Source organism: Phyllobates terribilis, unplaced genomic scaffold (genome assembly GCF_046119375.1).
Source record: "Phyllobates terribilis strain yellow unplaced genomic scaffold, ASM4611937v1 Scaffold_134__1_contigs__length_4944459, whole genome shotgun sequence".
NCBI classification, from domain to species: domain Eukaryota; kingdom Metazoa; phylum Chordata; class Amphibia; order Anura; family Dendrobatidae; genus Phyllobates; species Phyllobates terribilis.
Window position 1 is genome coordinate 4,825,420 of NW_027362894.1, and position 18,773 is coordinate 4,844,192.

The following is an 18,773-nucleotide window of genomic DNA, read 5'->3' on the forward strand; positions in this document are numbered from 1 at the left end:
AAAGTCCATTTGTGGAGATGAGCTCCTGGACTCCCGTTAAGAAGACATGTTGTCAACCTCTAGATCCCTTACATGCCTGCACTTTTCGGCTTGCTGCTGCTGCAATCCACGCGTTTTAGATCTGCATAACTCCACCTCTTTAAACACAGCACCTTCACCCCCTGCTGTTCCCACCCGCCTCAACACCGTTGGAAGGGAGGAGAACCAATTAAGGCGGGGGGTGGGGTGGAACGAGCAGCTGTCTACCCTTAGCAGGAGGGCTCCTGATTACATACCTCTCCTGCTGCTGCTGCTGCTGGCTGTCCAGCAGCAGACTGAAGGTGGCTGCTGCTGTGCACAGGTATATAAAGGCTCAGAGCCTATTATGACACGCGCAGCCAGCGTTCCATTGCCACATTCCATCTACTGCAGGCAGGATACCTGGCTGGCTGAATGTTGCTGAGAAGCTCACAGAGACCGCCATAAGCAACAGTTTAACAGAATGCCACAGACTAATCAACCAAACTTTTTGGGTTGGGTTCTCTTTTATAGTCTGCAGGCATTAAATGAAAGAAGTCAGTGTTCCAGCAGAAGGAGACAACGTTTCAGAAAAGGCATTGTAGCAAACCAAAAAAGAAATTTTAAGCGCAGCAGAGTAACCAGCGCACATACCTGTTAGCTCAGGTGAGTTTAAAAGGCTGCTGTTGATAACAAGGGCATTTGCTAAATAGATGGTGTGTGTGCAACAATATACTGAAAGGTCAATTATATTGTGCAGCTTATCTCACCACCTGTAGTTATTTAGGTGAAAGCTCCAAAATGCTTGCCTAATATGTCTGTTTATCCAAAAGGAAGTAAAAAGGGAGAGCTAGAAAGATAGCATTGCATCACATTACATGGCAATGCAATGCACAGTTGCTGAAGTTGAACCAAAATGAGCTTGTAATCTGGCTTCTGCAACTTTGAACATGAAAAATCCAATGAGGAGAAGAAAAGCAAAGCCAAAGAGTCCATCCCAAAATCCGACAAACAAGCAAAATGAACAAAAAACATTGAATTCAATTCTTTCTGATTTTAGAAACTGCATTAAAGAAGGGGTGCACCGGTCCTGGAGATACTGCAATACCAGGTCAATGCGTGGAGTGGACAGAGCAAGCTCTTTTTCCATCTCCCTGTTCTAAAAATCCATTTAATATATGGTCCCCAGATAGGGGACGTATCAGATATTAAACTGATAAGAACAGATACTACACTTGATCTTAGCCAAAAGGCCGAGAAGCGATAACCAGAATTGGTTTCAAACTACGGAGCCACCCAAGGATCCTGAAAAGTCCATTTGTGGAGATGAGCTCCTGGACTCCCGTTAAGAAGACATGTTGTCAACCTCTAGATCCCTTACATGCCTGCACTTTTCGGCTTGCTGCTGCTGCAATCCACGCGTTTTAGATCTGCATAACTCCACCTCTTTAAACACAGCACCTTCACCCCCTGCTGTTCCCACCCGCCTCAACACCGTTGGAAGGGAGGAGAACCAATTAAGGCGGGGGGTGGGGTGGAACGAGCAGCTGTCTACCCTTAGCAGGAGGGCTCCTGATTACATACCTCTCCTGCTGCTGCTGCTGGCTGTCCAGCAGCAGACTGAAGGTGGCTGCTGCTGTGCACAGGTATATAAAGGCTCAGAGCCTATTATGACACGCGCAGCCAGCGTTCCATTGCCACATTCCATCTACTGCAGGCAGGATACCTGGCTGGCTGAATGTCGCTGAGAAGCTCACAGAGACCGCCATAAGCAACAGTTTAACAGAATGCCACAGACTAATCAACCAAACTTTTTGGGTTGGGTTCTCTTTTATAGTCTGCAGGCATTAAATGAAAGAAGTCAGTGTTCCAGCAGAAGGAGACAACGTTTCAGAAAAGGCATTGTAGCAAACCAAAAAAGAAATTTTAAGCGCAGCAGAGTAACCAGCGCACATACCTGTTAGCTCAGGTGAGTTTAAAAGGCTGCTGTTGATAACAAGGGCATTTGCTAAATAGATGGTGTGTGTGCAACAATATACTGAAAGGTCAATTATATTGTGCAGCTTATCTCACCACCTGTAGTTATTTAGGTGAAAGCTCCAAAATGCTTGCCTAATATGTCTGTTTATCCAAAAGGAAGTAAAAAGGGAGAGCTAGAAAGATAGCATTGCATCACATTACATGGCAATGCAATGCACAGTTGCTGAAGTTGAACCAAAATGAGCTTGTAATCTGGCTTCTGCAACTTTGAACATGAAAAATCCAATGAGGAGAAGAAAAGCAAAGCCAAAGAGTCCATCCCAAAATCCGACAAACAAGCAAAATGAACAAAAAACATTGAATTCAATTCTTTCTGATTATAGAAACTGCATTAAAGAAGGGGTGCACCGGTCCTGGAGATACTGCAATACCAGGTCAATGCGTGGAGTGGACAGAGCAAGCTCTTTTTCCATCTCCCTGTTCTAAAAATCCATTTAATATATGGTCCCCAGATAGGGGACGTATCAGATATTAAACTGATAAGAACAGATACTACACTTGATCTTAGCCAAAAGGCCGAGAAGCGATAACCAGAATTGGTTTCAAACTACGGAGCCACCCAAGGATCCTGAAAAGTCCATTTGTGGAGATGAGCTCCTGGACTCCCGTTAAGAAGACATGTTGTCAACCTCTAGATCCCTTACATGCCTGCACTTTTCGGCTTGCTGCTGCTGCAATCCACGCGTTTTAGATCTGCATAACTCCACCTCTTTAAACACAGCACCTTCACCCCCTGCTGTTCCCACCCGCCTCAACACCGTTGGAAGGGAGGAGAACCAATTAAGGCGGGGGGTGGGGTGGAACACGCAGCTGTCTACCCTTAGCAGGAGGGCTCCTGATTACATACCTCTCCTGCTGCTGCTGCTGCTGGCTGTCCAGCAGCAGACTGAAGGTGGCTGCTGCTGTGCACAGGTATATAAAGGCTCAGAGCCTATTATGACACGCGCAGCCAGCGTTCCATTGCCACATTCCATCTACTGCAGGCAGGATACCTGGCTGGCTGAATGTCGCTGAGAAGCTCACAGAGACCGCCATAAGCAACAGTTTAACAGAATGCCACAGACTAATCAACCAAACTTTTTGGGTTGGGTTCTCTTTTATAGTCTGCAGGCATTAAATGAAAGAAGTCAGTGTTCCAGCAGAAGGAGACAACGTTTCAGAAAAGGCATTGTAGCAAACCAAAAAAGAAATTTTAAGCGCAGCAGAGTAACCAGCGCACATACCTGTTAGCTCAGGTGAGTTTAAAAGGCTGCTGTTGATAACAAGGGCATTTGCTAAATAGATGGTGTGTGTGCAACAATATACTGAAAGGTCAATTATATTGTGCAGTTTATCTCACCACCTGTAGTTATTTAGGTGAAAGCTCCAAAATGCTTGCCTAATATGTCTGTTTATCCAAAAGGAAGTAAAAAGGGAGAGCTAGAAAGATAGCATTGCATCACATTACATGGCAATGCAATGCACAGTTGCTGAAGTTGAACCAAAATGAGCTTGTAATCTGGCTTCTGCAACTTTGAACATGAAAAATCCAATGAGGAGAAGAAAAGCAAAGCCAAAGAGTCCATCCCAAAATCCGACAAACAAGCAAAATGAACAAAAAACATTGAATTCAATTCTTTCTGATTTTAGAAACTGCATTAAAGAAGGGGTGCACCGGTCCTGGAGATACTGCAATACCAGGTCAATGCGTGGAGTGGACAGAGCAAGCTCTTTTTCCATCTCCCTGTTCTAAAAATCCATTTAATATATGGTCCCCAGATAGGGGACGTATCAGATATTAAACTGATAAGAACAGATACTACACTTGATCTTAGCCAAAAGGCCGAGAAGCGATAACCAGAATTGGTTTCAAACTACGGAGCCACCCAAGGATCCTGAAAAGTCCATTTGTGGAGATGAGCTCCTGGACTCCCGTTAAGAAGACATGTTGTCAACCTCTAGATCCCTTACATGCCTGCACTTTTCGGCTTGCTGCTGCTGCAATCCACGCGTTTTAGATCTGCATAACTCCACCTCTTTAAACACAGCACCTTCACCCCCTGCTGTTCCCACCCGCCTCAACACCGTTGGAAGGGAGGAGAACCAATTAAGGCGGGGGGTGGGGTGGAACGAGCAGCTGTCTACCCTTAGCAGGAGGGCTCCTGATTACATACCTCTCCTGCTGCTGCTGCTGGCTGTCCAGCAGCAGACTGAAGGTGGCTGCTGCTGTGCACAGGTATATAAAGGCTCAGAGCCTATTATGACACGCGCAGCCAGCGTTCCATTGCCACATTCCATCTACTGCAGGCAGGATACCTGGCTGGCTGAATGTCGCTGAGAAGCTCACAGAGACCGCCATAAGCAACAGTTTAACAGAATGCCACAGACTAATCAACCAAACTTTTTGGGTTGGGTTCTCTTTTATAGTCTGCAGGCATTAAATGAAAGAAGTCAGTGTTCCAGCAGAAGGAGACAACGTTTCAGAAAAGGCATTGTAGCAAACCAAAAAAGAAATTTTAAGCGCAGCAGAGTAACCAGCGCACACACCTGTTAGCTCAGGTGAGTTTAAAAGGCTGCTGTTGATAACAAGGGCATTTGCTAAATAGATGGTGTGTGTGCAACAATATACTGAAAGGTCAATTATATTGTGCAGCTTATCTCATCACCTGTAGTTATTTAGGTGAAAGCTCCAAAATGCTTGCCTAATATGTCTGTTTATCCAAAAGGAAGTAAAAAGGGAGAGCTAGAAAGATAGCATTGCATCGCATTACATGGCAATGCAATGCACAGTTGCTGAAGTTGAACCAAAATGAGCTTGTAATCTGGCTTCTGCAACTTTGAACATGAAAAATCCAATGAGGAGAAGAAAAGCAAAGCCAAAGAGTCCATCCCAAAATCCGACAAACAAGCAAAATGAACAAAAAACATTGAATTCAATTCTTTCTGATTTTAGAAACTGCATTAAAGAAGGGGTGCACCTGTCCTGGAGATACTGCAATACCAGGTCAATGCGTGGAGTGGACAGAGCAAGCTCTTTTTCCATCTCCCTGTTCTAAAAATCCATTTAATATATGGTCCCCAGATAGGGGACGTATCAGATATTAAACTGATAAGAACAGATACTACACTTGATCTTAGCCAAAAGGCCGAGAAGCGATAACCAGAATTGGTTTCAAACTACGGAGCCACCCAAGGATCCTGAAAAGTCCATTTGTGGAGATGAGCTCCTGGACTCCCGTTAAGAAGACATGTTGTCAACCTCTAGATCCCTTACATGCCTGCACTTTTCGGCTTGCTGCTGCTGCAATCCACGCGTTTTAGATCTGCATAACTCCACCTCTTTAAACACAGCACCTTCACCCCCTGCTGTTCCCACCCGCCTCAACACCGTTGGAAGGGAGGAGAACCAATTAAGGCGGGGGGTGGGGTGGAACGAGCAGCTGTCTACCCTTAGCAGGAGGGCTCCTGATTACATACCTCTCCTGCTGCTGCTGCTGCTGGCTGTCCAGCAGCAGACTGAAGGTGGCTGCTGCTGTGCACAGGTATATAAAGGCTCAGAGCCTATTATGACACGCGCAGCCAGCGTTCCATTGCCACATTCCATCTACTGCAGGCAGGATACCTGGCTGGCTGAATGTTGCTGAGAAGCTCACAGAGACCGCCATAAGCAACAGTTTAACAGAATGCCACAGACTAATCAACCAAACTTTTTGGGTTGGGTTCTCTTTTATAGTCTGCAGGCATTAAATGAAAGAAGTCAGTGTTCCAGCAGAAGGAGACAACGTTTCAGAAAAGGCATTGTAGCAAACCAAAAAAGAAATTTTAAGCGCAGCAGAGTAACCAGCGCACATACCTGTTAGCTCAGGTGAGTTTAAAAGGCTGCTGTTGATAACAAGGGCATTTGCTAAATAGATGGTGTGTGTGCAACAATATACTGAAAGGTCAATTATATTGTGCAGCTTATCTCACCACCTGTAGTTATTTAGGTGAAAGCTCCAAAATGCTTGCCTAATATGTCTGTTTATCCAAAAGGAAGTAAAAAGGGAGAGCTAGAAAGATAGCATTGCATCACATTACATGGCAATGCAATGCACAGTTGCTGAAGTTGAACCAAAATGAGCTTGTAATCTGGCTTCTGCAACTTTGAACATGAAAAATCCAATGAGGAGAAGAAAAGCAAAGCCAAAGAGTCCATCCCAAAATCCGACAAACAAGCAAAATGAACAAAAAACATTGAATTCAATTCTTTCTGATTTTAGAAACTGCATTAAAGAAGGGGTGCACCGGTCCTGGAGATACTGCAATACCAGGTCAATGCGTGGAGTGGACAGAGCAAGCTCTTTTTCCATCTCCCTGTTCTAAAAATCCATTTAATATATGGTCCCCAGATAGGGGACGTATCAGATATTAAACTGATAAGAACAGATACTACACTTGATCTTAGCCAAAAGGCCGAGAAGCGATAACCAGAATTGGTTTCAAACTACGGAGCCACCCAAGGATCCTGAAAAGTCCATTTGTGGAGATGAGCTCCTGGACTCCCGTTAAGAAGACATGTTGTCAACCTCTAGATCCCTTACATGCCTGCACTTTTCGGCTTGCTGCTGCTGCAATCCACGCGTTTTAGATCTGCATAACTCCACCTCTTTAAACACAGCACCTTCACCCCCTGCTGTTCCCACCCGCCTCAACACCGTTGGAAGGGAGGAGAACCAATTAAGGCGGGGGGTGGGGTGGAACGAGCAGCTGTCTACCCTTAGCAGGAGGGCTCCTGATTACATACCTCTCCTGCTGCTGCTGCTGGCTGTCCAGCAGCAGACTGAAGGTGGCTGCTGCTGTGCACAGGTATATAAAGGCTCAGAGCCTATTATGACACGCGCAGCCAGCGTTCCATTGCCACATTCCATCTACTGCAGGCAGGATACCTGGCTGGCTGAATGTCGCTGAGAAGCTCACAGAGACCGCCATAAGCAACAGTTTAACAGAATGCCACAGACTAATCAACCAAACTTTTTGGGTTGGGTTCTCTTTTATAGTCTGCAGGCATTAAATGAAAGAAGTCAGTGTTCCAGCAGAAGGAGACAACGTTTCAGAAAAGGCATTGTAGCAAACCAAAAAAGAAATTTTAAGCGCAGCAGAGTAACCAGCGCACATACCTGTTAGCTCAGGTGAGTTTAAAAGGCTGCTGTTGATAACAAGGGCATTTGCTAAATAGATGGTGTGTGTGCAACAATATACTGAAAGGTCAATTATATTGTGCAGCTTATCTCACCACCTGTAGTTATTTAGGTGAAAGCTCCAAAATGCTTGCCTAATATGTCTGTTTATCCAAAAGGAAGTAAAAAGGGAGAGCTAGAAAGATAGCATTGCATCACATTACATGGCAATGCAATGCACAGTTGCTGAAGTTGAACCAAAATGAGCTTGTAATCTGGCTTCTGCAACTTTGAACATGAAAAATCCAATGAGGAGAAGAAAAGCAAAGCCAAAGAGTCCATCCCAAAATCCGACAAACAAGCAAAATGAACAAAAAACATTGAATTCAATTCTTTCTGATTATAGAAACTGCATTAAAGAAGGGGTGCACCGGTCCTGGAGATACTGCAATACCAGGTCAATGCGTGGAGTGGACAGAGCAAGCTCTTTTTCCATCTCCCTGTTCTAAAAATCCATTTAATATATGGTCCCCAGATAGGGGACGTATCAGATATTAAACTGATAAGAACAGATACTACACTTGATCTTAGCCAAAAGGCCGAGAAGCGATAACCAGAATTGGTTTCAAACTACGGAGCCACCCAAGGATCCTGAAAAGTCCATTTGTGGAGATGAGCTCCTGGACTCCCGTTAAGAAGACATGTTGTCAACCTCTAGATCCCTTACATGCCTGCACTTTTCGGCTTGCTGCTGCTGCAATCCACGCGTTTTAGATCTGCATAACTCCACCTCTTTAAACACAGCACCTTCACCCCCTGCTGTTCCCACCCGCCTCAACACCGTTGGAAGGGAGGAGAACCAATTAAGGCGGGGGGTGGGGTGGAACACGCAGCTGTCTACCCTTAGCAGGAGGGCTCCTGATTACATACCTCTCCTGCTGCTGCTGCTGCTGGCTGTCCAGCAGCAGACTGAAGGTGGCTGCTGCTGTGCACAGGTATATAAAGGCTCAGAGCCTATTATGACACGCGCAGCCAGCGTTCCATTGCCACATTCCATCTACTGCAGGCAGGATACCTGGCTGGCTGAATGTCGCTGAGAAGCTCACAGAGACCGCCATAAGCAACAGTTTAACAGAATGCCACAGACTAATCAACCAAACTTTTTGGGTTGGGTTCTCTTTTATAGTCTGCAGGCATTAAATGAAAGAAGTCAGTGTTCCAGCAGAAGGAGACAACGTTTCAGAAAAGGCATTGTAGCAAACCAAAAAAGAAATTTTAAGCGCAGCAGAGTAACCAGCGCACATACCTGTTAGCTCAGGTGAGTTTAAAAGGCTGCTGTTGATAACAAGGGCATTTGCTAAATAGATGGTGTGTGTGCAACAATATACTGAAAGGTCAATTATATTGTGCAGTTTATCTCACCACCTGTAGTTATTTAGGTGAAAGCTCCAAAATGCTTGCCTAATATGTCTGTTTATCCAAAAGGAAGTAAAAAGGGAGAGCTAGAAAGATAGCATTGCATCACATTACATGGCAATGCAATGCACAGTTGCTGAAGTTGAACCAAAATGAGCTTGTAATCTGGCTTCTGCAACTTTGAACATGAAAAATCCAATGAGGAGAAGAAAAGCAAAGCCAAAGAGTCCATCCCAAAATCCGACAAACAAGCAAAATGAACAAAAAACATTGAATTCAATTATTTCTGATTTTAGAAACTGCATTAAAGAAGGGGTGCACCGGTCCTGGAGATACTGCAATACCAGGTCAATGCGTGGAGTGGACAGAGCAAGCTCTTTTTCCATCTCCCTGTTCTAAAAATCCATTTAATATATGGTCCCCAGATAGGGGACGTATCAGATATTAAACTGATAAGAACAGATACTACACTTGATCTTAGCCAAAAGGCCGAGAAGCGATAACCAGAATTGGTTTCAAACTACGGAGCCACCCAAGGATCCTGAAAAGTCCATTTGTGGAGATGAGCTCCTGGACTCCCGTTAAGAAGACATGTTGTCAACCTCTAGATCCCTTACATGCCTGCACTTTTCGGCTTGCTGCTGCTGCAATCCACGCGTTTTAGATCTGCATAACTCCACCTCTTTAAACACAGCACCTTCACCCCCTGCTGTTCCCACCCGCCTCAACACCGTTGGAAGGGAGGAGAACCAATTAAGGCGGGGGGTGGGGTGGAACGAGCAGCTGTCTACCCTTAGCAGGAGGGCTCCTGATTACATACCTCTCCTGCTGCTGCTGCTGCTGGCTGTCCAGCAGCAGACTGAAGGTGGCTGCTGCTGTGCACAGGTATATAAAGGCTCAGAGCCTATTATGACACGCGCAGCCAGCGTTCCATTGCCACATTCCATCTACTGCAGGCAGGATACCTGGCTGGCTGAATGTCGCTGAGAAGCTCACAGAGACCGCCATAAGCAACAGTTTAACAGAATGCCACAGACTAATCAACCAAACTTTTTGGGTTGGGTTCTCTTTTATAGTCTGCAGGCATTAAATGAAAGAAGTCAGTGTTCCAGCAGAAGGAGACAACGTTTCAGAAAAGGCATTGTAGCAAACCAAAAAAGAAATTTTAAGCGCAGCAGAGTAACCAGCGCACATACCTGTTAGCTCAGGTGAGTTTAAAAGGCTGCTGTTGATAACAAGGGCATTTGCTAAATAGATGGTGTGTGTGCAACAATATACTGAAAGGTCAATTATATTGTGCAGCTTATCTCACCACCTGTAGTTATTTAGGTGAAAGCTCCAAAATGCTTGCCTAATATGTCTGTTTATCCAAAAGGAAGTAAAAAGGGAGAGCTAGAAAGATAGCATTGCATCACATTACATGGCAATGCAATGCACAGTTGCTGAAGTTGAACCAAAATGAGCTTGTAATCTGGCTTCTGCAACTTTGAACATGAAAAATCCAATGAGGAGAAGAAAAGCAAAGCCAAAGAGTCCATCCCAAAATCCGACAAACAAGCAAAATGAACAAAAAACATTGAATTCAATTCTTTCTGATTATAGAAACTGCATTAAAGAAGGGGTGCACCGGTCCTGGAGATACTGCAATACCAGGTCAATGCGTGGAGTGGACAGAGCAAGCTCTTTTTCCATCTCCCTGTTCTAAAAATCCATTTAATATATGGTCCCCAGATAGGGGACGTATCAGATATTAAACTGATAAGAACAGATACTACACTTGATCTTAGCCAAAAGGCCGAGAAGCGATAACCAGAATTGGTTTCAAACTACGGAGCCACCCAAGGATCCTGAAAAGTCCATTTGTGGAGATGAGCTCCTGGACTCCCGTTAAGAAGACATGTTGTCAACCTCTAGATCCCTTACATGCCTGCACTTTTCGGCTTGCTGCTGCTGCAATCCACGCGTTTTAGATCTGCATAACTCCACCTCTTTAAACACAGCACCTTCACCCCCTGCTGTTCCCACCCGCCTCAACACCGTTGGAAGGGAGGAGAACCAATTAAGGCGGGGGGTGGGGTGGAACACGCAGCTGTCTACCCTTAGCAGGAGGGCTCCTGATTACATACCTCTCCTGCTGCTGCTGCTGCTGGCTGTCCAGCAGCAGACTGAAGGTGGCTGCTGCTGTGCACAGGTATATAAAGGCTCAGAGCCTATTATGACACGCGCAGCCAGCGTTCCATTGCCACATTCCATCTACTGCAGGCAGGATACCTGGCTGGCTGAATGTCGCTGAGAAGCTCACAGAGACCGCCATAAGCAACAGTTTAACAGAATGCCACAGACTAATCAACCAAACTTTTTGGTTTGGGTTCTCTTTTATAGTCTGCAGGCATTAAATGAAAGAAGTCAGTGTTCCAGCAGAAGGAGACAACGTTTCAGAAAAGGCATTGTAGCAAACCAAAAAAGAAATTTTAAGCGCAGCAGAGTAACCAGCGCACATACCTGTTAGCTCAGGTGAGTTTAAAAGGCTGCTGTTGATAACAAGGGCATTTGCTAAATAGATGGTGTGTGTGCAACAATATACTGAAAGGTCAATTATATTGTGCAGCTTATCTCACCACCTGTAGTTATTTAGGTGAAAGCTCCAAAATGCTTGCCTAATATGTCTGTTTATCCAAAAGGAAGTAAAAAGGGAGAGCTAGAAAGATAGCATTGCATCACATTACATGGCAATGCAATGCACAGTTGCTGAAGTTGAACCAAAATGAGCTTGTAATCTGGCTTCTGCAACTTTGAACATGAAAAATCCAATGAGGAGAAGAAAAGCAAAGCCAAAGAGTCCATCCCAAAATCCGACAAACAAGCAAAATGAACAAAAAACATTGAATTCAATTCTTTCTGATTTTAGAAACTGCATTAAAGAAGGGGTGCACCGGTCCTGGAGATACTGCAATACCAGGTCAATGCGTGGAGTGGACAGAGCAAGCTCTTTTTCCATCTCCCTGTTCTAAAAATCCATTTAATATATGGTCCCCAGATAGGGGACGTATCAGATATTAAACTGATAAGAACAGATCAGGTTTCAACATAATTTATTAAGTGCGTAAAAGATGGTTTACAATCAAAAACAACAACACAAACAGTACATTATTAAAACACAGAATTCCACCCATAAAAACCCCATATACGATTAGCATCCCTCCTCCCAATACATTTGACATCCCTCAAGTAATAAATATACATCTGGCTAAAAGCAATTTTAAGACAATCCTTCACAGAAATAGCATCACGTTTAAAAAGTAAAATATTGCGTGCCTTCCAAAGGGCGTCTTTAAAACAGTTAATCATACACCAACATATACAATACTGTTGAGGGGTCGGACATTTAAAAAGGCCATATAAAACATATTCATGGTTAAAATCTCTTAAACCGCAAGTCCATTTTAAAAGAATCCCAACTTTGTGCCAAAGTTCCTGTGCAAATGGGCAATTCCACATAAGGTGCAAGGTGGTTTCGTCATTAACACATGAGTCTCTGGGGCATTTGGCTCTGGCCACCAGGCCTCTCCTGTGTTGAAATTCTCTGGTGGGGAGGCACTGGTGGACCACCATCCATGCGATGTCCTTATGTCCATTTGCTAAGAATTTCCTGAAGACATTCTTCCAAACTTGCTTCGATCTCTCTTCTGAGAAATTTACTATGGGGGTCACATCTTCATTCCTCCTCAGAAAAGATAAAAGCTTCTTGCGGTCTTTAAAAATGTCCATATTAAAATCACCAAGGCTATAAAATCGAACAGTCTTTTCTAAGATTGCTTGGTGTTTGGGGGGGCATAGTAAAACAGGGGAATTCAACGACAACTTAAACCATCTTTTAAAAATCATCCCACAAGTATATTTTAAAAAATAACTTAGCGCACTATTACCATTAAAATGTTTGAAACAAAAGCAGAAATAATTTAAATACAAATAAATATGTAAATCGGGGACATCCCTTCCGCCGTTCATTTTATTCTTCCTCATTATTTCTCGCCTTAATTTTTCCATTTTGGAGTTCCATAAAAACATAAAGATCATCCTAGTCATTTTTTTAATTAAAACATCAGAGGGGGGGTACACCATAGCTATATACAGTATGAGGGGTAACAACACTGATTTTATAATTAAAATTTTCCCCTCCATTGTTAGGGACCTCAAACCCCAAAATGATATTTTCTTTGACATTTTTTCTATGACATTCTCCCAGCTTTGAGTTCCCACATTCTCCTCGTTAAAAACAACTCCAAGAATTTTTACATTGTCTCGTTTTATAGTGAGCTGCGGGAGTTGGGCGGTGTCCCAGGATCCCAAAGTCAGACATTCAGATTTATTTAAATTAAGTTTAAACCCGGATGCCTGGGAAAAAAATTCAATGCGCAACACCGCCCTCCGGAGGGAAGCAGGGTCCACGCACACAACTGTCACGTCATCCATGTAGCCAAAGACTCTCACATCACTGCCACCTCCGCCTGGAACAGGAACCCCTCTAATCACTTTGTCTTTCCTTATTGCGCTCAGCAGGGGCTCCATGGCGCAGATGAACAGGATGGGCGACAAGGGGCATCCCTGCTTCACTCCGGACTCAAGGGGAACTCCATCTGTTAAAAAGCCATTAAGAGAAATTTGACTAAAACAATTTTTATATAAAATCTTAATACAATTTAAAAGCATATTAGGGATACCCATTCTTTTTAAAACTCTAAAAAGAAATCTATGAGAGACTCTATCGAAAGCTTTTTCAAAATCTAGGGCTAAAAGAGCTACATTTTGACCCCGGTCTCTGGAATACCAAATTACATCCCTTAATACGTTTAAAACCTCTGAAATACTTCTGCCTGGTACACTACAAACCTGCTCAGGCTGGATTAGTTTGGCAATGACACTCCTGAGCCGGTCTGCAACCACCTTAGCAAGTACCTTGTAATCAACATTTAGGAGAGTTATGGGTCTCCAATTCGCTAGAGTACTGCGGTCACCTTTTTTATATATCAAAGACACCACTCCTCTCCTCCACGAAAATGGCAACTGTTCACAAATAAAAACTTCTTTAAAAAGCATAAAAAGGTCCTCTTTTAAAATGTCCCAAAAAGTAAGGTAAAATTCTACAGGTAGTCCGTCACACCCAGGTGCTTTACCCTTAGAGAAACTTTTAAAAACATAAAATAATTCCTCTAAAACAATATCGCGTTCTAAAAACTCCTGGTCTGTAAAATTTAACTTAAAATCGAGATCATTAAGAGCATCAGATAAAAAGGACTCATCTATACACTTTTTACTAAAAAGATGCTTATAAAAGTTAAAAGTAGCATTCAACATTCCCTGCATAGATGTTTCACCCTCTAGATTTGTGATCACTTCTCTTTTATCCATGACTTTTTTGAAGAAGAAGCGAGAGCACTTCTCCCCCTCCTCCAAGTGCTGCACTCTAGAGTTAAAAATAATCTCTTTCCCCTTTGTGTCTATGCAGTTCTGAATTTTAGTTTTTAGGCTAGCAATATCATCTCCCACCTCCACCCCTAGCTCTTTGAATTTAAAAAGTGTTTGCAGTTTGGTGTTAAGATCACTAAAACATCTTTTTTTCTCTCTAGCTTTACGTCTCCCTGCTTTTATAAAAAACATTCTGACTTTTTTTTTCAAATTTTCCCACCAGGTTACCATAGGGGCATCAGAAGGTTTTTGTCGCCGCCAGGCTTGATAGGCTTTACCAAAGTCTTGTCGAATCAGAGGGTCCTCCAGCAGGTAAGTACTTAGACGCCAGAGGCCCCTGTTGACCCTCTGTTCATCCCGGTATTCTAGATGCACCTCCAAGCCCTTATGGTCAGAAAATATATTTGATGTTAAAACACATTTTACAGGGTTAAAATCATCTGATAGGAAAATAAAATCGATCCTGGAGGACACCCCTCTTCCGGACCACGTATAACCAGGGTCCGTCGGCAGGAGTGACCTCCACGCATCGCATAATTTAAAATCAGTTATAAAATCTTTCAATAGATGACATGACTTATCCAATTTGCGTAAAGGGTCACCCCCTGCTCGTTGTTCACTAGCACAAAGACAATTAAAATCACCCCCTACGACCAGGGGAGATGACCCAGTACAGTACAATGGCAATATCCCAAATAAATTAATTCTCTCTTGCTTATCAGGGGGAGCATAAATATTCATTACACGTAGGGTAAAACCATTAAATTTAAAATGCACTAAAACCACTCTGCCTGGTACTATTTCTGTGACAGCATTTATAGTAATATTTCTCCCACGACAGAGGAAGCCCACCCCCGCTGACTTGTTGTCATTGGAGCCAGACCAGATGGAGGGCCCCAGTCTCCAATCTGTCTTGATATCATTATAATTTAGTGCATGTTGTATCCCGCATTCCTGTAATAAACATATGTCAAAGTCAGTGGTTTCTAAATACTTGAATAGAGCAGCCCTACGAACTGGGCTCTTTAATGACCTCACATTCAGTGAGACAAGTCTTATTGTGGGCATTCATAGGTCAGGGTGGTGGATCTTCCATGAGGACACCTGACTCAAAGCCCTGTATATCAAATTGCTCCAGGACATCCGGGCTAGAAGACCCAAACGACTCGATATTCTGTGAGCCGGCGGTTGCCCCCTCGTAGGTCACGGTTCCCAGCCACATTCCAGGAGACGCTGGGGATTCGACATTCCGTCTCTTTTTCGGGGCAGACTCCACTAGGTCACTGGTGCAGTCCTCCTCTTCCTCCACCTCCTCCAGGGGGGGAGACTGGTCCATCAGGACAAGATCAGCAACACAGATTTCCTGATGTTCGCCACCTAGAAGCAAAGCCCCCTCATCTGGCTGGCTAATCGCCCTGGAAGATCCTGAGACCATCTCTGCGTGGTCCCCTGTAGCCAACCGCACAGGGGCACCACCCTCCAGCCCAACAGGATCGGTATCGGGAACCATCGATACGGAGGATACCCTCCCAGAAGGAGGACCCCCCCGCTCCGGTCCATGCGAGGTCCGCCCATCGTTAAGGGACTTCGATGCAGGTGCCGCCCCAGAGGGGCCTCCGGCTCCCTGCTCCATCCCAGCCTTCTCGCCCTTCGAACCGCCCTCCGACGCCGGCCTGCCAGTGAAGACCGGTGGGCGCATCGGCTCAGCTTCAGAAGATGCAGCTTCTGCGTAGGTCCTGGTCCTGGTCCTGTTGGGGCATCCTCGGAACATGTGCCCCGCCTCACCGCAGAGATTACATTTCCTCCCAGCGGGACAGTCCTTCATTAAATGTCCGTAACAGCTGCAATTATTGCAGCGGTCTACTTTCCTGCCCGTGCAGGACGTTTGGGTATGACCCATTTGTCCACAGTTCCTGCAACATACTGGCATTCCAGGATAAAATAAGTAGCCTCTGCTCTTACCGATTACGAAGGTTGAGGGAGGGTGTAGCATTCCTCCCACTCCACTAAGGTCCCTCTTTAGACGGGCCATATACCTTCTCTTGCCGCACCAGAAGCCTACCGCGTTCTTCACAGTACCCAGGTATCTCAGATCATCACAATAGCGGGTAAGGTAGGTCGAGATGTCTGCAGCTTCCACAAAGGGGTTCGGGAAATGCACCACGATGGGGATCTCGTCATAAGCATACAAGAGACAAAAGGTTAGTCCATCCAACTCATCTAAGTAGTTTTTCTCGTTTACCTTTTGTACGAGTTGCTGACAGCATCCCTGGCTCTTGAAGGTGATGGTGTATGTCCCCTTGTACTCGTTGTCCTGGAAGCAGAATATGTCTTCCCGCCGAAACTCCAGAACTCCAAGAAGAATCCTATGGCAGATGTAGTCCAAATTCTTCTCCATCCTCGATGCTGCTCCAACTTCAATCCTCACGGTGTTCCGCATCCGGGCATCACCCGATGAATATGTGAGCGTTGCCGGCATCCTTCACTCAGGAACGTACCGACTCTTCTCTCTGAAAGGCGCAAGCCTTCATGGGATCCCTTCCCGTTGCTCCCGGACTAATCCTTCCTCCCAATAGCAGCAGGGGGGTTAAGTCCCTCCGAAGAGGAACGATCCCCCCAGGCCGAGAGAAAGGGTACCAAGAGCACCTCACAGGCAAGACCACACAGGTAAACCTGATAGATCGTGCCAAAAGGCCGAGAAGCGATAACCAGAATTGGTTTCAAACTACGGAGCCACCCAAGGATCCTGAAAAGTCCATTTGTGGAGATGAGCTCCTGGACTCCCGTTAAGAAGACATGTTGTCAACCTCTAGATCCCTTACATGCCTGCACTTTTCGGCTTGCTGCTGCTGCAATCCACGCGTTTTAGATCTGCATAACTCCACCTCTTTAAACACAGCACCTTCACCCCCTGCTGTTCCCACCCGCCTCAACACCGTTGGAAGGGAGGAGAACCAATTAAGGCGGGGGGTGGGGTGGAACGAGCAGCTGTCTACCCTTAGCAGGAGGGCTCCTGATTACATACCTCTCCTGCTGCTGCTGCTGCTGGCTGTCCAGCAGCAGACTGAAGGTGGCTGCTGCTGTGCACAGGTATATAAAGGCTCAGAGCCTATTATGACACGCGCAGCCAGCGTTCCATTGCCACATTCCATCTACTGCAGGCAGGATACCTGGCTGGCTGAATGTCGCTGAGAAGCTCACAGAGACCGCCATAAGCAACAGTTTAACAGAATGCCACAGACTAATCAACCAAACTTTTTGGGTTGGGTTCTCTTTTATAGTCTGCAGGCATTAAATGAAAGAAGTCAGTGTTCCAGCAGAAGGAGACAACGTTTCAGAAAAGGCATTGTAGCAAACCAAAAAAGAAATTTTAAGCGCAGCAGAGTAACCAGCGCACATACCTGTTAGCTCAGGTGAGTTTAAAAGGCTGCTGTTGATAACAAGGGCATTTGCTAAATAGATGGTGTGTGTGCAACAATATACTGAAAGGTCAATTATATTGTGCAGCTTATCTCACCACCTGTAGTTATTTAGGTGAAAGCTCCAAAATGCTTGCCTAATATGTCTGTTTATCCAAAAGGAAGTAAAAAGGGAGAGCTAGAAAGATAGCATTGCATCACATTACATGGCAATGCAATGCACAGTTGCTGAAGTTGAACCAAAATGAGCTTGTAATCTGGCTTCTGCAACTTTGAACATGAAAAATCCAATGAGGAGAAGAAAAGCAAAGCCAAAGAGTCCATCCCAAAATCCGACAAACAAGCAAAATGAACAAAAAACATTGAATTCAATTCTTTCTGATTTTAGAAACTGCATTAAAGAAGGGGTGCACCGGTCCTGGAGATACTGCAATACCAGGTCAATGCGTGGAGTGGACAGAGCAAGCTCTTTTTCCATCTCCCTGTTCTAAAAATCCATTTAATATATGGTCCCCAGATAGGGGACGTATCAGATATTAAACTGATAAGAACAGATACTACACTTGATCTTAGCCAAAAGGCCGAGAAGCGATAACCAGAATTGGTTTCAAACTACGGAGCCACCCAAGGATCCTGAAAAGTCCATTTGTGGAGATGAGCTCCTGGACTCCCGTTAAGAAGACATGTTGTCAACCTCTAGATCCCTTACATGCCTGCACTTTTCGGCTTGCTGCTGCTGCAATCCACGCGTTTTAGATCTGCATAACTCCACCTCTTTAAACACAGCACCTTCACCCCCTGCTGTTCCCACCCGCCTCAACACCGTTGGAAGGGAGGAGAACCAATTAAGGCGGGGGGTGGGGTGGAACGAGCAGCTGTCTACCCTTAGCAGGAGGGCTCCTGATTACATACCTCTCCTGCTGCTGCTGCTGCTGGCTGTCCAGCAGCAGACTGAAGGTGGCTGCTGCTGTGCACAGGTATATAAAGGCTCAGAGCCTATTATGACACGCGCAGCCAGCGTTCCATTGCCACATTCCATCTACTGCAGGCAGGATACCTGGCTGGCTGAATGTCGCTGAGAAGCTCACAGAGACCGCCATAAGCAACAGTTTAACAGAATGCCACAGACTAATCAACCAAACTTTTTGGGTTGGGTTCTCTTTTATAGTCTGCAGGCATTAAATGAAAGAAGTCAGTGTTCCAGCAGAAGGAGACAACGTTTCAGAAAAGGCATTGTAGCAAACCAAAAAATAAATTTTAAGCGCAGCAGAGTAACCAGCGCACATACCTGTTAGCTCAG

The 18,773-nt window shown here is 44.9% G+C and overlaps 10 non-coding genes across 10 annotated transcripts; all 10 read right to left on the minus strand.

The window, feature by feature from the left end:
- Positions 1-1,071: 1,071 nt before the first annotated feature.
- On the minus strand, positions 1,072-1,262 carry LOC141204010 (U2 spliceosomal RNA). Its single transcript, XR_012274985.1, has one exon. It is a non-coding gene; the product is annotated as a U2 spliceosomal RNA (small nuclear RNA).
- A 1,112-nt stretch (positions 1,263-2,374) lies between these two features.
- On the minus strand, positions 2,375-2,565 carry LOC141204011 (U2 spliceosomal RNA). The gene has a single exon (XR_012274986.1). It is a non-coding gene; the product is annotated as a U2 spliceosomal RNA (small nuclear RNA).
- Positions 2,566-3,680: 1,115 nt separating this feature from the next.
- On the minus strand, positions 3,681-3,871 carry LOC141204012 (U2 spliceosomal RNA). Its single transcript, XR_012274987.1, has one exon. It is a non-coding gene; the product is annotated as a U2 spliceosomal RNA (small nuclear RNA).
- Positions 3,872-4,983: 1,112 nt separating this feature from the next.
- LOC141204145 (U2 spliceosomal RNA) lies at positions 4,984-5,174 on the minus strand. Its single transcript, XR_012275117.1, has one exon. It is a non-coding gene; the product is annotated as a U2 spliceosomal RNA (small nuclear RNA).
- Positions 5,175-6,289: 1,115 nt separating this feature from the next.
- LOC141204013 (U2 spliceosomal RNA) lies at positions 6,290-6,480 on the minus strand. Its single transcript, XR_012274988.1, has one exon. It is a non-coding gene; the product is annotated as a U2 spliceosomal RNA (small nuclear RNA).
- A 1,112-nt stretch (positions 6,481-7,592) lies between these two features.
- Positions 7,593-7,783, minus strand: LOC141204014 (U2 spliceosomal RNA). The gene has a single exon (XR_012274989.1). It is a non-coding gene; the product is annotated as a U2 spliceosomal RNA (small nuclear RNA).
- Positions 7,784-8,898: 1,115 nt separating this feature from the next.
- Positions 8,899-9,089, minus strand: LOC141204015 (U2 spliceosomal RNA). Its single transcript, XR_012274990.1, has one exon. It is a non-coding gene; the product is annotated as a U2 spliceosomal RNA (small nuclear RNA).
- A 1,115-nt stretch (positions 9,090-10,204) lies between these two features.
- Positions 10,205-10,395, minus strand: LOC141204016 (U2 spliceosomal RNA). Its single transcript, XR_012274991.1, has one exon. It is a non-coding gene; the product is annotated as a U2 spliceosomal RNA (small nuclear RNA).
- Positions 10,396-11,510: 1,115 nt separating this feature from the next.
- LOC141204299 (U2 spliceosomal RNA) lies at positions 11,511-11,700 on the minus strand. Its single transcript, XR_012275253.1, has one exon. It is a non-coding gene; the product is annotated as a U2 spliceosomal RNA (small nuclear RNA).
- Positions 11,701-17,875: 6,175 nt separating this feature from the next.
- Positions 17,876-18,066, minus strand: LOC141204017 (U2 spliceosomal RNA). The gene has a single exon (XR_012274992.1). It is a non-coding gene; the product is annotated as a U2 spliceosomal RNA (small nuclear RNA).
- Between the last annotated feature and the right edge of the window lie 707 nt (positions 18,067-18,773).